Source organism: Pyrus communis, chromosome 7 (assembly GCF_041283825.1).
Source record: "Pyrus communis isolate YQ-2024b chromosome 7, ASM4128382v1, whole genome shotgun sequence".
NCBI classification, from domain to species: domain Eukaryota; kingdom Viridiplantae; phylum Streptophyta; class Magnoliopsida; order Rosales; family Rosaceae; genus Pyrus; species Pyrus communis.
The window spans coordinates 19,425,005-19,436,288 of NC_142571.1; the positions used below are offsets into that span (position 1 = coordinate 19,425,005).

Consider the following 11,284-nt stretch of genomic DNA (forward strand, 5'->3'; position numbering starts at 1 on the left):
TTTTGTCGAAGGCAACTTTATTAGAAGGAGATTAAGGTGTTGAAATGACCGAAATACGCAAGTTATGTGCAACTTATTTTGGATGGAAAACTTAACGAAGTTAGGATGAGATGACAAATTAATATCAAAATGTTGGTACAACAATTCATCTAAAATTTTAGTTCATATAACCAGTTGAAAAGTATGTATAAATTCATACAATATTTCAAAAAAATTCCTTACTTTTTATTTTTAGGAAAGCAAAGATGGCAGCAAATAGTCCGATAAATTTAGGAGAAAAACTTGTATAGGGCTTGGCTTGCCACTGAACTTTATTGAGTGACACTACAATCCATTCAAAATTTGCCACATGATAAATTTTACATATAATAGTGGAAGGAGGTCCTCTCCGGATCCCTTCCACCAAGGCCACCAGATCAAGGGTTCTTGACCTTTGAAATTTCATCCAACGGCTCACCTTTTTTTTATCCCTTAAAAGGTGTAATAATTTTTTACCGTTGGATGAAATTTCAAAGACCTGGATCACTTGATCTGGTGACTTTGGTGGAAGAGATCCGAAGATGATCTCTTTCCTATAATATTTTACCATTCCCTGTCATTCTTCTATTTTAAAATTTTCATACTTATCTTTTCTATCAATTAAAATAAACCATCAAATCTATTTAACACTTCATATTTTTTCTTCTTCTCATTCCACTTGTTTTTCTTCCCTCTCTACCCTTGCAGTCTTCTTGGACACTGTTTGTTTCCTTTCTTCATATATAAATTGTAAACAAAAAGCATCTATAATTGTAATAGTTTATCAATAAATATGAAGTGTAGCATCTACCTTGAGTAACAACAAAATTGAATATCACCAAAATATATTAAACGACTTAGTTTTCAAGTTCGACCGATCAGGTCCATTAATTGTCAAAGGATCAGAAGCTCATGGTAATGATTTTGGTCGTCAGAAACAAAACCGAACACCATTCGAATTCTCCTTCCCCTCACCAGTAATTATTTAAAAGATAATTATAGATAAATAAATAAAATTAAATGAAAAGAAAAACAATATGAACTGCAGATGGGGAAGGAAAACGAGAGATAGGGGATAGGGAGAGGGAAAAATATGAAATGTTAGATCAATCTCATGGTGTATATTAATTAGTAGAAAATATAATCATAAAATTTTTGAAATAGAAGAATGATAGGGACTGATAAATATTATATTTTAAAACTTACTACGTGGAGAGTTTTAAGTGGATTGTAATGCCACTCAGCAAAGTCTAGTAGCAAGCCAAGCCCCACACAAGTTTTTCTCCAAATTTAGAATATAAGTATTTGTATTTGATTATGTAATTTTCCCAAGAAAATTGTACTTAGGATAAATTTTGGAAGTGATTTTCACACACCATTTTTAACTTCTTAATCACCCATATTTAATTTTGGTTGTTAATTTTGTTTAATTTATTTAATCTGAAATAAAGAGCGGGGTGTGTGAAAATCACTTTTCAAATTTAATATGAGAATTGTTATTGGTACTTCTAAAATCTCATTTTACACCCCCAAACTTTCTACAATTTGAAAGAAAAAAAAAAACACTTGTGAGAAGTGTAAATAAGATTTTTAAAGTACTACTAATAGTTTCATTTCTTTTTGAAGAAGCTAATAACTATTCTCTTAATCTAAACTACATATTAATAAAACTCTTTGTCAACCAAAAGAGGATGAAAATACATATTTGTTTTCTATTACAATAAAAAAGTTAAGGACATGCCGACCCGGAATACATATTTGTTTTTAAATAAATAACGATGTACCCCTTTTTTTGGTAAATTAACTCCATGGCTTTGATCGTTTAATACACCCCGACCCGGAATGTCCACTTGGATTCCGAATCAAGCTATGTTGCCTGACACCCGGAAGGTGACAAAGTGGAATTTTATTTCCTTTCATATATTTATGAGAAAAGACTCTCTCAAAAGTGGAATTCTTTATGAACTTTCTATCACCTCACATTTTTTGCACAGCGTTTTACAATGTTGGCACATAAATTACCGTTGAACTATGAGATGCAAAAAATCCATAAACAGTTCCACTTTTAAGAGAATCGTCTTAACATTTCTCTACCTGTGTATCCCTTGGGGCTGAAGAAAGGTTCATCCATCAGCTGATGAGGCTCCACGCACTATGCATTTTTTAGGGCAGCCGCTTACAGAAATATATAATTTGAACAATTTTTTTTTGTTGGTATTATGTAGTGTATCTGCACTAAAAATATTCCATTGTACATTTATAATTGTTTGTTTATTGAAAGAAACTTTGGGATCGTATATCCTAGTCTCCTACAGCATGTTCTATTCTCTTGCTTGTTTTTTCCTCCGGCAGTTTCTTCCCCAATTGTCAATCAATATATGCCTATTACCAAATTTCTTGGGAGTTTAATATCACTGTACATCATCTTTTGTCATTCCCCTTTTGCAATGGGCAAATTTAATTGGGTTCTTTAACTTTGCCTTAATTTATCTGTTGCATGGCTTTCTGTTGTTGACCTAAATTAAGATTACATTGTTTTATTTCATGGCGAAACACACCTAAGCCTCTAAGATCTAAGCAAGTGTTTGTTTGTTTGTTTGTTTTTTTTTTTTTTTTAACAAACGATATTATCTATATTAAGAAAGAGAGGTAATGGACATAGCCTCACAATGACTAGCAATAATATGGTTTGAATTCGCTTTTGGCCATACAATAACTCACCACATTGGATTGAAGTAGTCGTTAGAAATGATTGGACCATATTGTGCCACATGATTTGGAGATGTTGCGAATGCATTGTGTTATTTAGTTGAAAAGCTATATAAACAATTTCGGGCGTCCTTGAGGTTTACAGGACTTAAGCTAAAGTGTTAAAATATAGGTTAGTCTGTTAGGATTGAACTTGAAAATACTTCATGCAAATTTTAAGTTCAAGGGCACTTCGTTGTGTAGAACCATTGGCTTTTATGAGTCTAAGATCAACTCCAACCCTTAAGCTAAAACTTTAGGTTTTAACTCAAAAATAGTTTTTTTTTCTCCAAAGCTTCTGAATTAAATTTTTAGCCCAAGATTATTACATAATGAATTTAGAACAATTTTTTTCTTAAAGTAACTTTTTAAAAAATAAAAAATTATGTAGATTATCCTAATTTAATTTTGATGAACATTTTAACTTAAAAATATTTAGATTCGGCTAACTATTGAAAAACCACTAAATGGACACCATGAAACTCGTAGAACACTACGAAAGAATATGAAACACATAAAATACTTGTTTTTAATTACTTTAGCCGTTGGATTTAAATTTGGACCATTATATATTTTTTTTTAATTGTTGGATTTCATCAAATTAAATCTTAACCATTAGATTCAATGAATTTATAAATATAAAACTAAAAAAATATACATATATGGTGGGCCAGCTCCACTAACTAAGAGGAATTCTGGGCTAAATTTGTCTAGAAATGAGTTTTGACTTTTAACTCATATTTGCCCAAGAGTTGGAGCAAGTTTGGGTAAGTTTAGAATCTAAAATTTGAGTTATACTCCAAGGATTGGAGTAGGTCTAAACAAATTGGGTTTTCAGGGGGTTCTTCTTTTTCATCAATGTGTGTGAAATACCTTTTTTCAGATTTCACTGTTTATTGTTGTATTTTAAATTTTGAGATTTTATTTTATTTCGTTAAAATCGAAAATTTTTGTTTGACTTGTTAATAAAGTTTGAGTTGACCTTCCTTTTTGGAAAAAATTTCATTGGCTTAGTGTGCCAACTTTTATACTTTTAGAACGGATCTTGATTCCTCGAGAGTTAAGTGAAAATCGTTTGCAAAAAGGAGTTGAAACGAAGAAATTAAATGAGCGTGGAAAGTTAGGGACATTTAGGATATTTGGGATTTCTATAAGTAGTAAGTTTCTGTTTTGAAAATCGTAATAGTTGCTAAAATCCAAAACCTTCCAATTTTAGAAAACCCAATCACGACCCAACTTCCACCCCGACCCGTTTTTCACACAAACAAATCGACCACGACTGAATGTTGTTCCCGACGAGTTTTACCGCACCACCTACCCAGAATTGAAGCCCTCATCTACCTTTACAAAGCCCACCAAAAGAACCACTCGAAGAAACCATCTTGGGTGGCGGTGCAAGGTTGTGATTTTCTTAAGGTTTCAGCAGCCCTTTTTCTTTTTCCAGTGAATAATTAAAACGGCGACTGACACCACCACCTGGAATTTGTAGCTCTTCCACCTAGGATTAACGTAGGCGACGGATCGACGCTGCAAGTTTCTAAGAGCAGTTCTACCTCTACAGACTTTGCGCTAGCACCCAGCGCATTTATCCACTCAAGTGAACAGTAATAGACCACAGTGAACAGTAATAGGCCAAAGCATCTCCACCCCTAAAAAAAATAGCCTAGTCCATTTTATTAAAATATTATTATTTTTTATTATAAAATAATAATTTAATTTTTCTTCTTCTCTCTGGACTCCCTGCTTCTTCTTCTCTATGGAACCCAACCCACACTGCGAAACGACGCAACCCACAGCTGAAACACCTCTCCATTTCGATTGAAGCTCCAAAGTTGAGTTACGAAGGTAAGTTTGTGGGAGTTACAAAGGTCCACAGCTAGAAGAAGATAGCTTCTTGATTGAAGCTCAGTTTTGATTGGAGTTTACTGGGGTGGTTCTGCTTTACAAACAGCCTCTCACCAACCTCGCCAATAAATTCGGCGACTGCTTCCTCCTCCGGATGGGGCAGCGCAACCTCGTCGCCTCCTCGCCGGAGCTCGCCAAGGAGGTGTTCCACACCCAGGGAGTCGAATTCAGGTCGAGGGAGGCGTGACGGTATCGCCTGGCGTCATGTAGGCCGGGTAAGCGCTCAGCACATTCTGAGCTGGCCTAGAGACCAGCTTGGGCTGGGTGCCAGCCTATCTGCTCGGCTGGAGTGGATTGGCTGGGTGCCAAGCCAATAATTTGGCTGGGTGCAAGCCTAAAGGTTCCTCGGTGGAACTGCTCTAAGGCACCCACGACCTTTAACGGCAGTTTTGACCATCCTTCGTTCGCTTTCAGACTTCGTGGCAAGTTTCATCCCCATCTTGAGTTCTATCTACTCATAAAATTTGGTGAATTTCGTTGATGTTAGAAAATTGAGTTTCCATTCTCCATAAACCACCTCTGGAGGCGGCACGTGGATAGCTCAGCTGACATGAATTTTGGGCAGTGAGATGTTCTTGATGCCTTGAGCCTATATTCAAGGTCCATTTGATAGCCATTTAGAGTTAAACTCAGTTTACTACCTTAAACTTTCTTGGTTTTTAATATTTGGTATATGAAGTTTTTTTTCCATCCCAAAGTGGTACATAAAGTTATAATTTTAGGACACTTTCATACATCCATTAAGATTGTTGTTAAATTTACCGTTAACTAATGATGTCGCATCCACGTGGACAATGACTGGGCGCCACATGGATATGAAAAAATAAAAATAATAAAATAATAAAAACTAAATTTTTTTTAAAAATAATAATAATAATTGGGCATTTCTCACTCACCCCTTCCAACCTACCTCCCTTCTTTCCTCTGCACCCACCCTTGCGACCTCACCCTCACCAAATCACTCCCACACTCCCACAAGATCCCCTCTCCCTTCCCACTTTGACCTTCCTCTCTCACCAATGGAGGAAGAAGACCAGCAAAAAGCTGCAGATCTGATCAAAGAGCTCATCATCCGCCTCCGCTCCCTAAACCCCAATTTTGAATCTCACCCACCAACTCCAAACTCCCCAGAATTTCAGAGCTCACTCTGCTACGCTTTCTGCTTGATCTCCAGCCAATTAACTATGTCTGTGGCTCCTGACGCCGCCACCATAACCCAGTCCATCAAGCGCCGTCTTGCCACCCAAGGTAAGTCTTCACAGGCCCTCACTTTCATTGATCTTTATACCAAATTTGTGTCGAAAAATGGCTCTGGGAGTGTGAATAACAAATGGGCAATCGTTCATTTGCTCAAAATTGTGTCAGAGGATCGAAAAAATGGGAAAACCCAGTTGGATTCTTCGGTTTTGTTGCCTAGTTTGGGGTTAAATGATGTCAAATCGGGGAAAGAGTCGAGGGTTTTGGTGGGTGCAGAGGAGAGAAGGGAAGGGCATCGAAAGGGGTGAGGGAGAAACGCCCAAAAGTTTATTTTTATTTTATTTTTTTTAGTTTTTATTATTTATTTATTTTTTATTATTTTTAATATTCGCGTGGCGCCCAGTTATTGTGCGCGTGGGGATGCCACATCATCAGTTAACGGCAAATTTAATAGCAACCTTAACAGATATATGAAAGTGCTCCACTCTGGGATGAAAAAAAACTTTATGTACCACTCTGGGATGAAAAAAAACTTCATGTACCAAATGTTGAAAACCACGAAACTTTAGGTAGTAAACTGATATTAACCCTTTGTTTTTTAAATAAAAAAATTGTTTGGTGATTTCTTTGAGTTTTGAATTTAAAAAAAAAATAAAAATTGAAAGTCAAATTTTGAATACTCAAAAAAAAGTTTTGAATTGTGCTTTTCATTTGTCATTTAAAAAATAAAAATAAAAATCAGCTACCAAACAAATTGTTAGTAAAAAACAAAAAACAAAAAACGAAGTAGTTATCAAATAACCTCTTAGAACAACTGAAAACTAGTTAAGTAACTATTTTCGATTTTTAGCTTTTGAAAGGTATTTTTGCGAGTTTTCAAAATTTGGCTTGATGTTAGTTTCAATTTTCAAAGAGAATGAAAATAAAAACTAAACATGAAATGTTTATCAAACAACTCCATTAAATTTAATATAATAAGTAAAAAAAAAAATGGAAAAGAAACAAAGTGGTTGGGAAAAATGAGGGTGCAAAGTGTAACACCAAATTATGAAGAAGAAAAAATGGATACAAAACAAGGGACAAAATAAAAAAATTAAAAAAAAAAGGAAAAAAAAAGCCAAAAAGTGAAAAAAAAAAAAAAAAAAACGAGACGATGAGTACTGTGGTAGCAAAAATCTGTCATCTTCAATCTTGACGAATTTGTACGTAAAAAATAATCAACACATTTAATTAAAAACCAAAGCCTCAAACGCCCACGAGGCGGGGCGAGGGGGAGGTTTGTTGAATGGATTTTTGATGCATAAGTTAGTTTCTGAAGATATAGGATTAGGGTTTAGCCCTATACATGGCGGCATCTTTATGGCCAAGGTGTGTCATCCATTGGATAAATAAGAAAAAAAATATTCTCAAGATATTAATTAGGAGATAATATATTAGAATGATGATGGAAGTATCCATGATTCATTGTGATAGGAATTCCTTACTTGATAGAGTTGCTATTCAATTGAGAATGTATTAAAAATAAGATTTAGTAATTAATCTTATCCTTAATGTCATTGACTTTTCCACGCCACAAGAAGGGAGCCTTAACGATCGTATTCAGTTGCTTGGACTTTTAGGGATGATGACCTGTGCGGGGGAATATTTGAGAACCATGCCCGTTTAATATGGACAATCTTGTCTTATTTTTTGTTCCACAAGTACGATAACATTATACTTTTGTGCTATTTATTTTCACACTTATTTTACTTTTTATATACTCCTTTTAATTTCTAACCGTCGAATTTAATTAATTAAAAAAAATCAATGAATACAAATTAATAAGAGTGTATGAAATGTCAAAATAACTGTGTGATGCTCACCCTATAATTTTCCTTTTCGGTTGTGCTGTGGCTAAAAGTCCTCTTCTTCCTCTCATTAAAATTCATCAAATGCTTGAATAAAAGCCACAAACCACCATAAATCTCAGGCTCACCCTATGGCATATGGACAAAAACATAGCTCAACTTCCACGCTCTCGCACGCGCCTCTCTCTCTCTCTCTTCCCCACTCTCTCACGCATAAACAGAGGAGGAGAGAGGCTGTAGGAAGAAATAAAACGCTTTCTTTCTTACTTCACTATCTGCCTGTTTTCTCTTCTCTTCCTCTCCCTTTAATATCTCCTTTTGCAATTGGGTTTTGTTCACCAGCTGATGAGCAAACATGTTTCACCAGCCAAATCTAGAGCTACCCATTCCATGGTTTTCTACCATTTGAAGGAAAACTTGTGCTTTTTAACCTTTTGCTTCGTTTAAGGAGGTCTGGGTGGTGAAAGGTTAATTTCTTTTCGGTTCGATTGTTTTTCACCGCTATATTGAATCTCTGCACAAATCTAAGGGAACCCATTTGGCCAGTGGCCGTGGAGAAGGCAGGATTCGAATACAAGGTACGTGCTTAGGTGGATTTCGTTGCAGGAAAACACTTTCTCTCTGCTTTTGCTTGTGTGAAATTTTTATATTTCTGTGGTTTTTTTTATCTGTTTGTGCCATCAATGTTATGTGGAAATATTGTTTGTTGATGTATTGCTTTCTGGTTTTGGTGTTTTGATTGATTGATTGTTATCCATGGACTAATAGCTCTTCATCTAACTAAATTAAAATCTCTCTTAGGGTTTGATTTCTTTGAAAAAAGCACAAGTTTTTGCTTTCAATCTAATTTTAAAGGCCCCCCTTTATTTTGTTGCTCTTGCTTTGGATGTGGGTTGTAAACTTCTGCAATTAGTATTGGCCATATGCTGCTGAGAAGTGTTATTTTTCTGATTCCTTCACCTGGTATGCATTTTAGTTTGATATCATTTCTCTACTGGTTTTGCATCACTGCATGCAATCTCATATGTGGCTCATTAGTTGTGTATTTGATTTTTCTGTTTTGGTATCAGATAGAATTTCTATCAACTACAAGATATAATTTGGTTATGCTGCATTCTCTGTCGCATCTGTAATTTTGAAGATATAGGATTTTTCTGTATCGAATTTCCGGTATTGAATTACCTAGACTGTCTGTACTTTCTTGCTGCACCTACCGTCCTTTCTTTTGTTTTGCCTTTCAAATGGAGTGTTTGAAAGTTACCAAGTCGCTTCTTATAGAATGAATATTGATTTGGATTCTGGATAATGAATCTTTTCTGTGGGAATAACGAATAAAAATCTCCGAAGGTGGGTTGATTACTGCTTATGTGTAGTCTTTTGATTAGTCGGAATCATGTTTCATTCCTTTTATGTAATTATTAAAGGTAGAAGGGAGCAGTATTATCTGCTGATTATAGTGTCATGAATCAGTCAATCATATCAGATGAGAGAGTTAACTTAGCTGACATCTGGAAGTGATATGCCATCTTTGATTCGTCAATTTTGAGTTTGTCTGTCTCCGACTTGTATTGGTTTGGACAACTGGTTTTGTAACTAATGTATTGTTAGTGATGCCAATCTCGCGGTCGCTAACTTGTGTAATGGCAAGAGAATCTCATTAACATAATTTTGTGTATTGTAATTTCTAGATAAGAATCTTTTTGTATTATATTTGTGTTCAGGTTCTTTTCACTTTACTTCTCTTGATAATGGAGGGAGAAACATCGTGGTTTAGCCATTCCTTTGATAACATGGCAAGGCGGACTACAGAGTATGATTCATTCTCAGAGCTCAGTGATGAAGGAAATAGAGAAGCTAATGCAGTTTCAGTGGATTTGATACTTCCTGATGACCTGTTGGAACGGATATTAGCATATCTACCAGTTGCCAGCATTTTCAGAGCACGTAGTGTGTGCAAAAGGTGGTATGAGATTCTCAATTCAAGAAGGTTTATGTGGAACTTTTCGCACGTGCTATCACAAAAGCCTTGGTATTTTATGTTTACCAGCTCCAATGATCCAACTGGTTATGCATATGATCCTATCCTCAGGAAGTGGTATGGCATTGAGCTCCCCTGCATTGAGACATCCAATTGGTTTATTGCTTCATCATGCGGTTTGGTATGCTTTATGGACAACGACAGTAGAACAGAATTATATGTCTGCAACCCTATTACCAAAACATGTAGGAAGCTTCAGGAGCCCCCTGGCTTGAAATTTTCTGATTACAGCGCACTTGCAGTTTCCGTTAACAGGAAGTCACATGGTTATACAATCTCAATTGTGAAATCTAAGCAAGTTGCTGGAAATTTTTTCGAATGGGATGTCTCTGTTCATATTTATGATTCCGAAACAATGATGTGGGTGACCTCTTTGACAGAGGTTCTGACAGGATGGAGAGGTGGGGATGAGAGTGTTATCTGTGACGGGGTTTTGTACTTCTTGATTTATTCAACTGGGGGCGGGTTACCAGACAATCGTCATGGCCTAATCACATATAATCTCTCAGCACGTTCTCCTCATGGGTTATTGATACGCAGTTTTATTCCTGTACCTTCTCCTCTTACATGTGGCCGTCTGATGAACTTGAAGGAGAGGTTGGTTATAGTGGGAGGGATTGGTAAACAAGATCGGCCTGACATAATTAAGGGGATTGGTATCTGGCTTCTAAAGGGGAAGGACTGGCAAGAGATTGCGCGAATGCCTCACAAGTTCTTCCAAGGGTTTGGGGAGTTTGATGATGTTTTTGCCAGCAGCGGCACAGATGATCTCATATACATACAGAGCTACGGAGCTCCAACTCTTCTTGTATTTGACATGAACCTGAGGCATTGGAGATGGTCACAGAAGTGCCCTGTAACAAAGAGGTTCCCACTTCAGCTCTTTACTGGTTTTTGTTTCGAACCAAGGCTCGAAATTTCTCCTTGATTGTGTGGATTGATAGGATGTTGTGGTGGTATGATACCAATTTGTCCGAAATTCCTGTGTTCCACCTTGTTATCTTTTCCTTTCCCTTTAGTTTTCAGTTACAACATTTGTGTCCAAAAATTTGTACACATATAATTTACCTGCAGATAAAAAGCTGCTTATTAATGGTCATGGCTATATTATTCTTTCAATTGGAATTACCGCTGGTAATACAATCTTATGAGTTCCTGACATGTAACTTATAAACATTTTACCTTTTAACTCTTTTGCATAGGGATTCTGTCATACAATCGGGGATATATGATATGTTTATTTTCTTTATCCCTCACGTATATCCCGGGATGCCTTAAAAATTTCCCTTTTATGCCTCATTATCTATGTGGGAGTGGCTATCGGTTCCAATGACATACATTGTCTAGACCGTTAGATTAGCGAAGTTTTGTTCATTAGATGGATCATACTCTGTTTCCATGTCATAAGCGTTCGTACGACGAAACTTCCATTGATTGGTACTGTCCCTTTTCAAGTTCCATTGATAGGAAGGTGTTTTCCTAGTCCAAGGGAAATGATCAATTTCTGGCAATGAGCCAATGACAGAAACTC

The 11,284-nt window shown here is 36.1% G+C and overlaps 1 pseudogene across 1 annotated transcript; it reads left to right on the forward strand.

Moving 5' to 3' along the window:
• Nucleotides 1-7,785: 7,785 nt before the first annotated feature.
• On the forward strand, nucleotides 7,786-10,872 carry LOC137735066 (F-box/kelch-repeat protein At3g61590 pseudogene; annotated as a pseudogene). The gene is made up of 2 exons (XR_015963995.1): nucleotides 7,786-8,293; nucleotides 9,437-10,872. The product of XR_015963995.1 is annotated as an F-box/kelch-repeat protein At3g61590 pseudogene (transcript).
• Nucleotides 10,873-11,284: the final 412 nt, after the last annotated feature.